Here is a 15953-nt window from a genome sequence, read left to right as displayed (position 1 = left end):
GCCCACCCCCACCAGAACCACTCGCAGTGTACCTCCACTCGTTTACCGAGCTTCTTCAGTGGAGAGCGCGCTCTTGAATTCCGCGCCAGCAACAATACACTACTGTGTGCGCCGGGCATCCAGAGAGAGGCCTTCCGTGTGCGTATGCCGCTCGTTCGGCGCATCGGCCGTCAGGGGGCGCGCATACCAGATACACGAGTCCGGTCTCTTCTCTACGCGCGCGCCGCCGCCCGCTTGCCGCTAATTGAGGCTCATCAGAAGAGAGGGACGGCGCGGGCGCGATCGTGTATTATTCGCACATGCGCTATGCGAACGCCGTACGCGGCAGTCATGCTAAAACCCGGGCGCCCGAGCGCTTCTTCCCTGCCACCGGCGGCGAAGACTCTTACGTGGGCGTCGGAGGAGTAGACAGCGACGGCTCGTAGAGGTATAGCGCGCGCCGTCTGGTAGACGTCCAGTACACGCGCGCGGAGAAGCGAGCCGATTCTGTTGCACATACCGGAAGCGCCCGCTTGGCTCCTTGACCGCGCGGCCTCCGCCTGCTTCGCCGGTTCATTCGTTTGAGTTACTGCTGCTGTTGCTGCTGCCTCTGACCGGCAGACTCTCCCGTATGTTTGTAAATGCGTGCGTACGAGTATGTGCGTGCGCTGTTGCGTGAGCCTGCCCGGCCTTTCTTCTGAACGAAGCAGAGGGCTGTACTGCGGAACGTACCTGGGTGAGGTGGGAACCTTTGATAGCGCGCTGGTTACTTTCTGTTCTAACTCCGCATTGAGGCGCCGTTTTCTTTCTTTTTTTTTTCACGGCTACGCCTTTAAACAGCCTGTGAGACATGGGCACCAGGGCAATTGGGCAGGGCAGGGAGAGAAGGAGCGGGCACTGTACGCCAATTTTACTGGCAAGTAAACTCGTCTACTTCCCATAGTCGGGCGAACAGAGTGCTGTTTATAACGATTTCCTGACTTTCTTTTTTTATAACCTTCTGTCAGGTGAATATTACCTTAGGCACAAAGCAAGCGAGTAGAATAAGTCAGGGGACAATGTTTCCGCTTGTATCTTTCAAGTTTCTACACGAGCAGTGTGCGGCGCATAAACATTTAAGTGTACACATCCGGATTTAAACGCAGTTAGCCCGATCTCTGTGGTGGAGCTCGTTCCTGCGTGGACCTACTCTGCAGCTTCGTTGGTGAAGGCGTCTCGCAGTTCTAATGACCACTAAGCCCGTCCTTGTGCATTAACCTTGCCGTGTCCCTCGTCCACTCTACTCTTATAATTTAACACGCCCACCGTGTAAAGTTTTTCATCCATCCATCCATCCATCCCCGTGTTTTATTTTTCTCCGTATTCTTTTGTGTTAACCTTGTGTTAATTCCAAGAAGTGACAGTGAAGTACAAGTAGCTTCCTCTTCCATTTTTAATAAGCCACCCTCTCTCTCTCTCTCTCTTATCTGTCCCACTGTCTCTCACCTTTCGTGCTCCTCCCGCTCTTCCCCGCCACACGTGCTGCCGTAACCGGCTGCCACGGGCTGCCGCCGATCGTGTCTCCCTCCTTCAATTCCCGCATCGTCTTTTCGCTTACTCTGCTTCTCCCGGTCTATTGTCGTCGGCGCATCTTCCAGCAGTGCGCGACCGCGACGATAACATAGAAGAGGAAAGAAACAAACAAAAAAGACAAAAGGACAGCAGCGGGACGGCGTGTATACGCCGGGACCGGACGATCGCCAGAACGGAGCCTGACACACAGGCGTACACACGCTGCGGGCCGGGGCTGCGTGCCCTCCCCGCTGCCTCGCCGCGTATTATACTGGACCACGGCATCGCCCGCTCGCCCGTCCGCTGCCGGCAGCAGCGAAGGCGTCTCGGGCTGTGCGCGCCGACCGGCAGCTCCGTCGGCGGTGTCCCTATAGCGCGATCCATCAAGGCTCACGCCCATCGCCTCACCCCCCCCTACCACCACCACCCCGAGCTTCACGGCGGGGATGCCGCCCGTTGCTTGCTTGCTTGCTTGCTGCTGCTGCTCTTCGCGTTTCTCGACCACCGCGCCGCCGCCGCCGCCGCGCGATGCAATGCCGGACCGTCGAGGAGCTTTGCTGGCTTCTGGAGCTGCTGCTGCTGCTGCTGCTTGCTTCTGCACAGCCGCGGAGGAGCGTCTTCCGTTTGCGTGACGGCTCGCCCCCGTCGCTGGTTGTAGGGGCTGCGTGCCGACACTGCTAATTTCTGGACGTATTCTTCCGCCCTCTTTTTTTTTCCTTTTTTCTGTGCGTCCCTTCTCTCGGCTCTTATAGTCTTTCTCTCTTTCTACCTCTTTCTGGATCCGCGATCACCCGTTCTTTCTTTTACTTCATAGCCGCTTCCTTCCTTTTTTTTTTCTTCTTGCCATTTGACTAGCGCTCGCCGTAGGTCCTATGCCCGTGGTGTACCGGATTATTTTTCCTATTGGTGGCTAACGCTGACGTCTTCGGAGTCACCGTGGTGATGGTCAAAAAAGCGTTGGAAACAGTCATTGTTATCGGATTCGCTTATCTTCGCCTTATCTCCAGCAACGCAGTTCACGCTGTGATTCGCGCTCTATTATGTCGCCTGTGACCTGATGTGCAAGACTGTGGGTAATGAACAAAGCAATGCGGAGTGCTTGCGCTGCTAGTATGTCAGCTCGCTTAAGCTTGACAATAAAAAGAGGTTGCGGGACGTTACAGTAAAAAAAAATACAAATATATACTTCTTGGTTTCATTCTTCTCTCTCTCTCTCTGGTTAGCTGAACCTGCGAAATCCAACACTTCTGTTTCAGTACGTTAAGATCACCCTGTGCGCGCTATTCGCGAGGAATTGCGGTACATCGGGCCCGCCGCGGATGATCGACTTGGCGCGCGTCGTTGTTCTGATCGCCGCGCAAGCGTGGCGTAGTCTCGATGGTGTGTCCGAGACGTTCTCGCGACTTACTAGACTCGCGAGACGCCCTGGCGTGCGCGCGCGCAAAAGCGGGCACGTTGTCGGCACAGGTTGTCTGTCGGGGGGGTGGGTGGGGGGGGCGCCCTGGTGGTTCCGGATTAAATTATCGCGAGCGCTGCTCCGTCTCTATGCCGCACGCGCGCACGCGCACTCCTCCCGCCCTTTGGAAACGCTGTCATTGTGTTCGCGATCATTATCGCCGCCCTGATTACCGCGAACCCGGTCTGTCCCTTTCGCTCGCGCCTTGTATTTTTTCTGTCTGACCGCTCGCTTCGCCGCCGTACGCGGGACTCCCCGCGAGGCCTTGCCCGCTTCGGTCAGCTTCGCGCGGCGCGTCAACCGTCTCTCGTTCTTCTTTTCGGTCTCACGCGCGCGCGTTGGGTGTGCCTCGCGAGTGAATGTACCCGTTGTGCCGCTCATAACAAGCCTTCCACTCGTATTAATTAAGCGTCCTCGTACCGTGAACCTGCACTGGCGTCTTTCGGCGGCCTCGGGCCGGCTTGTTCTTGGTACTTCTCGGTGTCTTCGTTCCGTACAACGCCCAGGACTCAGGGCGTCGATGCATTTGTTCTTTACCGTAGGAAAAGATAAAGTCACACACACACACACACACACACACACACACACACACACACACACACACACACACACACACACACACACACACACACACACACACACACACACACACACACACACACACACACACACACACACACACACACACACACACACACACACACACATATATATATATATATATATATATATATATATATATATATATATATATATATATATATATATATATATAATCTGTCGCTCCCATCTCAGTGACTAGGCATATCGAAAACAGGGCTTTTGGGAGCACATGAAGCCACATACTGCGTTTTCTTTTTGTCCGCGAACTTTTACAGGCCACACTATTCACAGACCGCATGCATAGAACATTGTGCATCTCCTTTCGGAAATCGTGCACCACGTAAAAAAAAAGGAAAAAGAAAAAACCCGCTCGGCGGGCATTGGTGATGACTGCTTCTTGAACGTTGGCCCTTCATGAACCCTTTCAGCTACCACACGTCAACGAAGAACGAGTATACATATGTACAAAGAAAGAAAAATAGTTCGTTGATTTGTAGTGCTCCCATGGTAGTCTTTCGCTTCTAGCGGTTCCTAGCTCCCCCTACTGATCACCAAGATAAATATCCCACAGTCTCCTACACGCCCGGCTCCCAACAAATACACCAGTTACTCCCGTCACACTCGCCCTCAAATTGACGCTTGGCCGAATTTTTGCGCGGTGTGCCGCACCTCGAGTTCGGCGGTTCGTCCATTTGTTGACGAACTAAAACCTCAACTAAACAGTGCTAAAGCCCGCGAGGTAAGTCAACGTATTTGTTAGGGCTAACTTCATTTATTATTTTTTCCCCACTTCAAAGTGAACTTTTTTAAAGGGGGAAGGGATGGGGGGGGGGCATCGAAATAGAGACGCTGAAGTTATCACGTAAAGTGAAGGCTGAGTTTTGGCGCCTTTATATGCTTCTTATATGTGTATTCCTTCCGTTTTTACGTATACTTGTATGCCTCCTCAGTCGCAGGTAGTTAAAAAAAAAATGTGATGTACGCACACCTGAATCAGGGCTAATAACGCCACTTTGGGTTGACAAAGCATTATTACCAGCGCTTCACACAGCCTAATGTAAACGTATGAGCGATTTTGCCGGCAGAAGAAAAACGTGACAGGACAGACGCTCACTAACAACTGATGTTTACTAAAGAATTGTTCACGGAAGCAGTGATTCGCGCATGTGCAGTAGAACACATCGCAAGGTGTAGTCGTACAGGGCCAACAGGGCTAACGATATATATCGTTACGCCTACTGGCCCAGCAGGCTACTATCACGAACTTCACATAGTCTTACTAGATGAGCTATATGAAGTGACACCAAGTCCGCGACCCGAACTTTGAGAATCACTGACATTGAGTATCGTCAGTAAGGGGTGAGTATAGAATTTCCTGCCTCATTGTATCTGTATGGCTAAATGGCTTTGCGGTTCGGTGACGGTAGAACAATCAGTATAAAGACATCCCTCGTTTCTCGCTTCAAACGCTTGATGGCATTAGGTTTTCGGCGAGTGAATGCTCTCCGAAACGAAAGTGCTTTGATTTCAACGATTGCTAATCGTTGAGGCTTTCCTTGCGTCCTTCGTTTCACAAGAATCTTAGTTAGCGATTTGCCTTCGCATGGGACAGACGTATCGCGGAAACGCAGACAGGCTTTCGATGTATCGTCAATTTACGCACATCTTTCTTATACAGTGGCGCCGCATGGAGCCAGCAGTAAACATTTGCTGGCTCGCGTAACCACCGTGTAGGAGCATAAGTCGTCGCAGTCTCAGCAGCGCGTCTCCTTCAGACTCACCGAACAGCGAAGAGCAGGGTGGTCGACGACCGTTTCGTGAAGTGCGTGGCTCCGCACCTGACCGCAGGTGAAGTCGAGTGAAAAATTGCCGAGTAGCCTCCTGCACCAAGAGTTCAACAAGCAATATAAATTGATTGATCGATTGATTGATTGATTATTGGTTTATCACAATACATGTGATGGGAGGCGAAGGGAAAAAGCCATTCAAGGATAGCTTGAGGGAGTCCTTCTCCCATATACTGGCAAAGACAGCACCAGAGGCACAAGCATTTTTGTTTAGCTTGTCCTACACTTTCAGAAAGCTAATAAAAACAAGCTAACATAAAAAAACCTGAAGTGCACAATTCGCGATATAAAATTTTTGTGTATTGTGACTAACAAACACTGTGAAACAGTGCAACCTGTTACGTCTCAACACCAGTTTCTTCGAGGCGGAGTTACCGCGGGTTATGAATAGCATGGGCGTGGTATCGTAACGGAGTCGACGATGGTGATTTGCCGCTGTACAGTCTTCAGATTCCCTAGTCGACTCGCCTAGGGAAGACGACGGGATTCAAAGCAGAGATTTTTCGACAGTGAGAACAGAGGGTCCTGATGTTAACTGAGACGCTTAACTAGCTGCTGCATGGAGTCGGATTCCGTACTGGAGCCATGTAACTAAGCCACCCTTTTTCCTTCATTTTCTACAACTTGACGTCGTAGTCGATGGGCTTGGTGGATTCCATACCCTGAGCGCCACCCTGTAGACGCAACAAGCGGTGGTGTTCAGTTTGTGTTTCCGTATGGTGCAAGACTTCTCTGGTCGTTCCTGGGCTATTCGTACCTGCCTTTGAATTGCTTGATGGCTGCTTGGTATTTGGGCTAGTTGGCGCTTCTGGATGAAGGCTTCCGGATGAAAGAGCGTTCGCGAACGTTCTCCCCCCGTGTTCGCGTCGCTCCGTCGTGCCTCGTTGTGTTTGTGATACATCTTCGAAGCAGCGACGGGATTGCGGATACCGCTGTGCACACAATGTCATCTGACTGTTCGATCTGCAACCCTGACTGTCAGGTAGCGTGTGAGAGTTCTAGTCCAGCACGTTAATTAACCTGGAGCACACTGCATGTCGTGTTGTGGATTGTCCTGGCAGCAGTTATCTTTTGTAGAGCCTCGAACGCGCGGCTCTTTCTAAGAAGCAAGCCTCGTGGATGGAGAAGTAGCCGACCAATCGCTTTCGTGTTACCATGAAAGCACGCACGACCGACGACATTGAAATGGCGGCATTTTAGGCTATGGGTGATCTTAAGCTATATATGTTAGCGAACGCTTAGCACCATTCCATTGCTTAAAGTGTGAAGGGCGCACGCTATACTTGGAAAGGCCGGACCAGTAACGCTCCATTAGTGTAGCTTACGGTGTCGCCAAAATCACCGCCGTCGCACTCCGGAAGCGCAGCTCACGCAACCCGTACCAAATGCGAACCGCACGCTTGGCTTCTAACGGAAGCCGCAAGCACGTCCTCGGCGGGGCGTCAGCTTTAGTTGGCGCGCCCGTATTTACGAATTTGCTGTGTACGCCATCTCGGAAACGTGGCCGTGCTTTCATTCACTCTCCATTTACTCCAACGTTTCGCTCTCTATATAGACGAATAGTTGCGGTACCACAGTGCAGTGGTTAATGGCCGGCGCTTCCGCCTTTCGAGCTGTGCACCCCCCCCCCCCCTCCAAAAGAAAAAAGATTTAAACTACGCCATTTTAGTGTCTCATTACCAATTACACTTAAAGGGGCCCCCGTCTCACACGCCGCGTCCAACTTCGTCGAAGGAGGAGAGGGGAAACTTAACGTGCTCGCGACAATCGTCCAGTGAAATGATTACAACGGCCTTTCACTTGTCCCAAGCGAGTGCGTTCCATTCGCAACCGAGCGACTTCGAGCGTGCAGTAAAGGGGGGCGGCAGGCGGGCCTTCTATTAGAAGTCTCTTAATTGCGAGTGCGCGCGTTTAATACACGGCCGCGCGACGGCTTTGAGCCTGCCTTCTCGAAAAAACCATTCGCGTTGTACGGCCGTAGAACCGGGGGAGAACTTTGCAGTTACACATACCCCACCGCCTTCCCCTCTACCGGTCCTTGATCGACGTTTTATTCAAATTCGCCGCAGTCCCAGTGGCGCGACCGAGACGTCGCGGGGGGGGGGAGGGTCGTCCCCGTGAACCGAGCGCGGTTAAAACTTTCGCGAGACTCGAAACAGGCAGTCGTTTGGCTTACGTCTCTCTCTCTCTCTCTCTCTCTCTCTCTGACCGCAGTCACTTTAGGTTCCGTCTCCTCTCTCCCACCGTCCTTTCCTCCCCTTTCCCCCTCGTTCCTTTCGGAAGGTATACAGGTATGGCGCGCGCGTACACGACGCCCTGAAAAAAAGGGGGAGAGCGTACTTACGCTGCGTTTATGAACGCATGTGCCAACCGCATCAGCCCTCCCTTTGACGCCGGAGTATTATAAGCCTTGCCCGCCCCCGTTGGGTCCCCTTCGCTCTTCAGCGGCTGCGGTGGTCCGGGGCTGTGTCACCGTCGCATCGACGTTTTCGTAATTAAGTTGCGCGCGAGGCACTCCCCCCACCCTCCCCGGTTTTAATTAATGGGCGCAAATTTTAGCTTACGTCGGTGTGGCGCTGGCATATACCATATACGTAAGCATGCTCCGGGGCTGTGTATACGATGACTGCGTTGCCACCCCCCCCCCTCCCTTGCTCTTCCCCGGGCGCTGTCGCGTCGGGCCTGAGCTCGTGTTCACTTTCAGACCCACTTTATACCACGACGGTCACTCCCCCTATATAGTGCGTGTGTGTGTGTGCGTGCGCATACGTGCGTGTGCGTAACACGTGCCGAACAGTTAATGATTCCATCCCGCCTGGACATCGGCCTCGAAGCTCCGGCTCTTTTTAATTTTTTTTAACGTTATCTTGTGTCGCTTCGGGTGCATCTGCGTAATGTTACTTTTCTCTTTTCTTTTTCTACGGCTGTTTTATCGCTGCTAGCTTCAATAGTGCATGCATGCACGCGGGCTCGTGGTGTGTTTTGAGGAAATAACGCGGGCCGCATGCCACGGGCCTGAAACAACTTTTCTGCCGCCACCGTTTATTTACTTTTAACAAGTCGCCGCGAGAGATGGCGTGACTCGGGATCGTCTGGGTGCAGCCTGGATTGCTCCAGCCGGTATCCTCTGCTGGACCGCGCTGCGCTTCTCCAGCGCCTGTTTTTTTCCGTTTCGCTTTTACGCGTTTTCTATACTTTCGTATTTATGAAATTTTTTTATACACTCCCGGTCGCATCTGCTTTAACGGCTTTGTGGGCGCAGCGTGAGAAGCGAGTGATACTATACACCGCGCGGCACGCACCGAACACGCCACGGTTGGGGCAAACGACACCCGAAATAAATGATTCTTCCTCGCTCGAGGTTACAACGGCGGCGCTGACAACTTTGATGATGGAAACGTTGTAGCGTGCGTGCTCGGGGCTGCGTACCTCGCTTCGGTTTGGATTGGTTGAAAAAGCTGAGAAATACAACAACAGCAACAACAACAACAACAACAACGACCACGACGACGGTCAACACAACCACGTCTCCAGGCAGCTTGTTTCCGATGCGAACCTCGGAGCAGCTGGGTTGCAGGTGTCTAGGACAACGCTTAAAACACCGTACAGCATGCAGCAGCTAGTCTCTCTATGTAGGAAGCTATGCAGTCTGACCTGCTACTCTGTGCTGAGGAACGGTACAAAAGAGGGCTGGTGCACGATGGTGCCTAGCACAGGGGGTACGATGAATGCTGGACGCTAACACACCACGGTGCTGGACCGGGCGAATGCGCACCACGATCGGTTCAGCGATTTCTCACGAGTCGAGTCCATAGTTTCTGATTCTAAGTAGATCCATAACACTTCTCGTTACTTGCCTACTTCCTTGTCGACTTGAAAGAACAATATATTTTTTTTCAGCGCTAGTACCTTGGGTTTTATTCATTATTCCACGAATGGACGATCGTTACGGATTGCATTGTAACGTGCTCTTCTCTGGTGTTGGCTATTTGCTCTGAGAGCAAGATTAGACCGGAAGGTTTTCTGTGGGAATGTTTAGGGATGTATCGAATGGATTCTCATGATTGTATCAGGTGTTGCATTGTATTCTTGCTGTAGCTTCTTCTGTCACCGTTACTCCTTTGAAATAAATATATAAAACTCGTTCTCGGTGACCTAACGTTCCTGGACGTTCCGGCCCGGCGCATATTTCCCGCCTTTGTTTCGTCCGCGGGTTCGGCCACGCCAATGATTATAAGGCCGACGCTGCTATACCCGTATATTCACGCTCCCGCTTGTCATTAGCTGTAATTCCGGATTCAATGTATGCATCGTCTCCCTTCTCTCATCAGAGCCGGCTCCATGGGCAATACACAAACGTACATATACATACGCCTATGCAGTATCGCCCGCAGCACTCTTTAACAAAGACTTCGGAGTTAGATTAGGCCTGCCACAGGCGCGGCTTGTGGCCAAAAGAAACAAAAAGAAAAGACAGCATGAAGCCGCGCGCTAAAAAGTGTCAGTCCAAGAAGCCGAGGAAACGCTTAATGCCGTGGAAGACGGAGAAAAAACTATTAATAAAGAAGGAGGCTGAGGAGGTTGCCAAAAATGAAACGTTTGAGCGGAGAGGGAGGGGTGCTGCCTACATGCAGGAGAAGGGGCCTTCTTTTGTCGCTAGTGGCGAAAGTGTGGCCGGAAATGACTTATGTTTATTGTATGCTAATTGGCAGGAAGGGACCCGGACGGGAAAAATACCCAGTAATAACGATAATAACAACATAAAAAAAGAAGGAGACTGTAATACACGCTCGCTCTGCGCTGGGCCTGCAATTTGCAATTTAAATTTTTCGACTTAACGACCTCGCCCGCTCATTTGCATGTCGACGACGGTGACGACGAGCGACAACTCCTCGGCTCGGCCTGCAGTGGTCGCTTCTTTCGTCGCATGTTTATTAATTTTTTTTCGGGTTATCTGTCTTCATTTCCAGATTCATTAATTTTTTTCTTCTTCTTCTCTCGTCCGGAGCCTTGTCCCCATTTCTACAGCTCTCCTTCTTGTTTCGAGTTCCTAAACACCAGCACCGTCCGTCTCGGTATGCGTTGATTATATGCGCGAAAAGTATAAGACGCGTCTCTTTGTTTAAGGAACTCGGTTTTCGTTCGCAATGCTTACTTTACAGCACCGAAATGAGGCGCGTTAATATTCCACGAGCCTTTACTCTGTTGTTCTTTTTTCTTTTTTTTTCGATTATGAATTTCGCTCGTTACTTGATGGGAGTGGCTGCTGCTGCTGCTGTTGCTGCTGCCGCCTCCGAAGAAAGTGCGCTGAACAACGGTTGTTGGTAACGTCAAAGTTCTCGCGCACTTGGCTTCCTTATTCCGTTATATCTTCTCCCTTTCTCTCCTCTTTCTGTTCCTTTACTTTCTGTCGCATAGTGCGTAGCTTGACATTTCTTGAACACTTAGTTAAAACCGAGGCTCTTGCAGCTGCAGCTTATTCACCATGTTCGTATTACTGACGATGCACAACCAGAACGTAAAGAAAGAAACAATCATGGCGGAACACCGGCGTCTACTCATCTTTCTTTTTCTTTTTTTCTTTCTTCAACTTTTTCCAAGCCCAGGCCAAGCCGAAGGAAGCAAGGCGCGGTATATTCGAATGAAAATTAATTTCCCTGCCCTCCTTCCCACGTCGCTTCTCGTTATGGGGTAGCCTATATATTGTCCATTTTCTTCATTTTCTTTTCCTTTCTTTCTTAACTTCTGGTTTCCTCCGACGTTTTTCTTCGCATTAACAGCGACGATAACGAGCAGTTCAAACTCCCGGGAGAAAGCGAGCGCGACAAGTTTTAGTCTAGGTCTCGCCGGCAAAAAAGTGGGTTGGCTGTTAACGTGCGAGGTTTAGACCGGGTGTGTGTGTGTGTGTGAGGGAGTAGCATGGGGGGGGGGGGGGGAATGAAATGTTTTGAGAAGTTTCTAGGCGTATAGAGCAGGGGTCTACGACGGGGGAGGTGGAGGGCCGAGCGCAGGGAGCTAGGGGTCGTATAATAAAGGACACCCCTCCCTCCCTTCTCCCACACGGCCTACGCGTTTCTGCGGCCACTGCCGTGGAATGAGCGTGCCGAGGAAGCCTGGCCTTATGTAAATTGGGAGAAAATTTATATATCCGGAGGCCCTAAATGTCCTCGTCGTTCGTGGTGGATGATGACAAGTTTCTGCGCCTCGGCTTCCCAAACGGCCGGATGAGAGCGTCTAGTAGAACAGTGTGCTTGCTTAGCGTCTTTCGCTTTTCTTTCTCGTTTCGAAAATAAAAATAAAGAAATAAATAAAGAAACACGGGCGAAGAGGATTATGCGAAGCCGGTCTACCCCTAGGGCTTGTTTGAACGAGGGTCCGCGCTTGCCTTTGTCGCCCGTGTGTTGTGCGTCTGTGATAAGAAATTAGCGTCGTAAAGTTACGGCCACGGTATCCGTCTTTAGAGTTCTTGTGTTCCTTTTTTTTTTTTTCACTTTGGCGCCCTTGTATGCAAATCGCGTAGTCGACTTTTCCTGTACGGCGTTTTTTTTTTGGTGCAGTTCGTATTCGTTCTCTATCTCGTTATTCATGCCTTTGTCTTACTTTTTCTTTTTTTTGCCCGAGTTGGCGACGTTATGTCAAGTTCTGTCCTTGACGGCAGTGGGCGTGCGTGGCGCTTGAAAGACGGCAGGAAAATAAATTACGTTTGCAAAGTGGGGACGAGGAGGCGAATTGAAGCAAGGGACAGCGCAGGTGTGCGACGCAGCGAGCTGTTGGCGTTGTCCGCAATTAACTATGCAAACTCGTCGCTTCGGTCCGGAGGAGGGACGAACGGTGAAACGTGACTTTGCCACTGAAAAAGTGAAACAGGTAGGGTTTGGGAGTTGTTAAGGGGGGGGGGGGGGGGGTGAGGGGGGGGGTATTGATGTAGACGCGTCCTTAGTGAAGAAATATTTGCCCTTCCACCTTCCAAAGAACGTGAAAAAAGTGATTCGAAGAACAAACACGTCACGTCCAGCGAATGTGTGCCCGCCGGATCCCACTCCTGCAGTGACTGATGGCGTCGATAGTTTCGTTTTATCGAGAACGCTTTTTAATTGCTTTTGTTCTTTTGCAAGCCCCCTGCATCTCGCGGAGAAGGAGAGGTAGCTCTTCGTTTGTCGTACATGAGCGCTTACAGGAGGAGTGGTGCGTCGATATACACAGGCGTACACTGGCGCAACTAGAATCCTGGCTGCCCCATTTCGCTCGCTAATCGACACCGCTGTGTTTCGGTCTCAGGGTTGCGCCTACCGTTATTTCGTTCCGTCGCTCGTTTGTTAGGGATGTGCAGTCGTATGCGGCATATAATTATGAGGTTTGAGAAATTGGAAAATTGGCGGGCTGGAGTCGGCTGCCGCTAGACAGGGAGCAATTGGTGATCGCTGGGCGTAGCTTTCCGTACTGCAATAGACATAAACTATGACGGCGGTGATGATGATGACGACGATGAGGTCATCATCAGTTATTATTCGCTCTTTTATGTGAGTAAAAAGCGTACTATTAAAATGTGTATTAGTGTAAAATGTTCAAAGTTTTCTTGACATGTGAAGGGTATTGATTGTTGTATGTTACGCATGTTCTTAGCGGAATTCATTTAAACAGTGCTTTCTTTTAAGATATGTATTGATGACTGCTCTAAGCACGATATTGTATGATGTGTCCGATCTAACACTGTTTAGAAGGAGGCGGGTCCTCTTCAAGGCTACCTGCCTTTCGTGCCAGACTCCTGTCGAATGTAGGATGAATCAACAAATCGAATCAAATCAAATCGAAACGCGGAGAGGTTACAGGAAGGGATATATTATTTAGAAGTGCGTGCTATCTGACGGAATTTATTTGCGAGCGCACAGCATCAGGCTGGTTGAGTGCGTCTGTTAGTACGCGTGTATGCATGTTGAAATAATGACACCACTTTGTACGAACGCTAGCAATTGTTCTGCAGATTTTTTTTTTTTTTACCCTTGTGGCGTTCGTTGTGAGCGTTCCGCGGGTGCTAGGTCTGTGGCCCGGCACCTGAAGAACACTGCGGAGTGCCAAAAAAAAATGCTCTGCGCCGGCGCTGGCAACGGACTCTCTCCATGTAGCATTGAGCCTTGCGCGGTAGAACGGTCAATACAAGAACGCTCGTGCACTTCGATTTAAGCGCGCGTTGAAGAAACCTCGGCGGCCTAAATCGACCCGCAGTCCGCCGCTATGGCGTGCCTCGTGATCACGTTGTCGTCCGGGCAGGTCAAACCCAAAAATTTCTCGTTATTATTTTTTTGATGAGGGGCCTCGCATGCTTTCTTCCGCTGAACTGAACGCCCATATCAAGAATACGGGAAGCTGCAAGAACACTGTGAAACCAAAGAATATCTTATCGATAATATCATCGAACCCGCTCAGTAGCGCCACGCCATGGCTACTTAGCTACCCGTAGTGCGTGGGACTCCTTTTCAGAAGATAAGGACAATACGCTTTGTTTGGTTTCCCCTCGTCTTATCCGTTGTCATTACCCCCCCCCCCCTTAACAAACACACATCGGCACGTTTAGCTAGCTCGATGTGTTTTTTTTTCTCTCTCTCTGAAAAACTTTCTGTCAGAGTTCACTTCCCCCTTTTCCCACTTTGTCATTGTAAACGACATCGTCGTCACCTCAAGCGAGAGCCTTCCACATTTGAACAAACAGTATACCCTTTCTGAGTGCTCACTCATCAGTTTTGTCTCGCAATGTTTCCTTCCCCACCCCTTTTTTTTTTCTTTCTTTCTGTCTTTGTCACCGTTCTGTGCCCATCAGTTGCTTCTTTCTGTTCCTGTTCTCTTATGTTCCCTTGTTCCCGTCGCTTTCCTGTATAGATGTGCTCCAGTGACGAGAGACACGATGGACACACTGAGGGGTGATTCGCCTGGAAGGCGTGAGGGAGGCTTAAATATTAATCTCTCCGGTAATAAGAAATGTAAAGCGGGGGGTGGACTTCTTGCTTTTCTCCGAACCTTCGGCTCTCTCGCTTTTTCCTAAACGGTATTCTCTTGTATTATTTTCTTTTTATTCGCTGTGTAAACTGCGACATCACCGGGCCTCGCGACGTTTCATCTCTTCGTAGTCCTCTACTATTTGATTTCTTTATTTCCCTTATTTCCTTTTTTTTTTCGTTAGCGGACTGCGGTGGTTCTGCCCAGCACCATCCCCCGTCATAGGGTTTGTCGGTTCCGCGGCGCCGGAGTAATTATCATTTGATTTTTCAGCGCCCGGGCACGCTGCCGCGATGTGACAGTCCCGCACCGTGTATGCCCGCGCGCGTGTGTGTGTGTGTTAAACTAATGCCGTACACCTTCCGCTCTCTCGTCTTTTTACGTTTGCGCTTCGACGCTAAGTGCGAAAGTTTGCAAATGAGGCGATGGCGGAAACAGGAGACAAATGAGCCGGGCCGAAATAAACGCATGGACAAAAGGGATGGTTGGGAGTGCGAAAAAAATAGAAGATAGAAAAAAGAAAAGCTGCCCGGATCTCCTCTGTCGTCGACGTCGTGTACGTGAGCAGACGGAATATTTCGCGCCGGCTTCAAAGAGGGGCGATCGGCGCAAAGAGCAAACTTGGCTCGTCTCGGCTTGCTACTCGCCGCGACCGTCCACTTTGTCTATTTTGTCCCCCTTTTTCTGCGTGTGCGCAGTCGAAAAGCGGGTGCCGAGATTACTTCGTTACATTTGTGCTGGAGTAAGGGCACGGGAGTGTTCGAGTCGTTAAGTACTGCGCTGTCGATCTTGGCGACGGCCATCAGACTGTTCAGTGAATGGGTTGCTTTGCTTGGACAGCTGCCGCTGCGAAAGAAACAGGTCAGACTTATGTACGCGTCCCTGTGGTGTTAAAAAAATGTTACTATCATAATCATTACGTTAGCGTGCCAAGGATAAAATAACATAAATATAAAATGTTGAAGCCGGGTACCGTGCCGTTTCGGGAGAACCCATCGCTGAGATCTTCGTCGTTTTCCTAATCAATTTTCGTTGTCCTTAGGCCAGCTTGGGAGATAGTTAAAGGGACATTGAAGCGAAACACTAAATCAGTTTCGACGAACGAAGCATTCTTTGAGAACCCTGCTCGTAGTCATCTCAAAAAAATAGTTTGATTTTTAGATGAGAAAATGACGGTCCAAGTATCAGTATTTGAATTTCGCGCTGAAACCCCAGCGCCGGTACGTCAGCGTGACGACAGGGATTCCGAGGTATGTTTTCGCATTTGGGTCGCGTTGGCTGAATAAAGGTTCCCGAAACTTGCCATGTTTAATATTTCGTTTCTTTAGAACACAATGTAGTCAATCGTACCGCTATATATAGTTAGTAGGCCCTAGAAGATGCCATCAAAATCCAAGACGTCACAGCCCCCAGGTGCGGGAACTTAAGTAGGCGTCGCCACCCGCCTTTTTGCGCCTTTTCTGGCTTACCAAACGTCTTATCGTTGTAGGAGTGGTGTTTTTGGTGTTGTGGAACGGTAATTTACT

The 15953-nt window shown here is 50.4% G+C and overlaps 1 protein-coding gene across 4 annotated transcripts in view; it reads left to right on the top strand.

Moving 5' to 3' along the window:
* LOC135906461 (uncharacterized) overlaps positions 1–15953 on the top strand; it is a 541800-nt gene that overhangs the window by 280686 nt on the left and 245161 nt on the right. Inside the window, exon 1 of one of the 4 annotated variants that reach the window (XM_065437844.1) lies at positions 15160–15288. The exons of the other annotated variants lie outside the window; for them this stretch is intronic. The gene's annotated coding sequence lies outside the window, so the exon portion shown is untranslated. Of the gene's footprint in view, positions 1–15159; positions 15289–15953 lie in introns of those variants that run through there. 4 annotated transcript variants of the gene reach the window in all.

Source organism: Dermacentor albipictus, chromosome 9 (genome assembly GCF_038994185.2).
Source record: "Dermacentor albipictus isolate Rhodes 1998 colony chromosome 9, USDA_Dalb.pri_finalv2, whole genome shotgun sequence".
Classification (NCBI taxonomy): domain Eukaryota; kingdom Metazoa; phylum Arthropoda; class Arachnida; order Ixodida; family Ixodidae; genus Dermacentor; species Dermacentor albipictus.
Note: the sequence above shows the minus strand (reverse complement) of the source record. Positions and strands in the feature narration are given on the sequence as shown.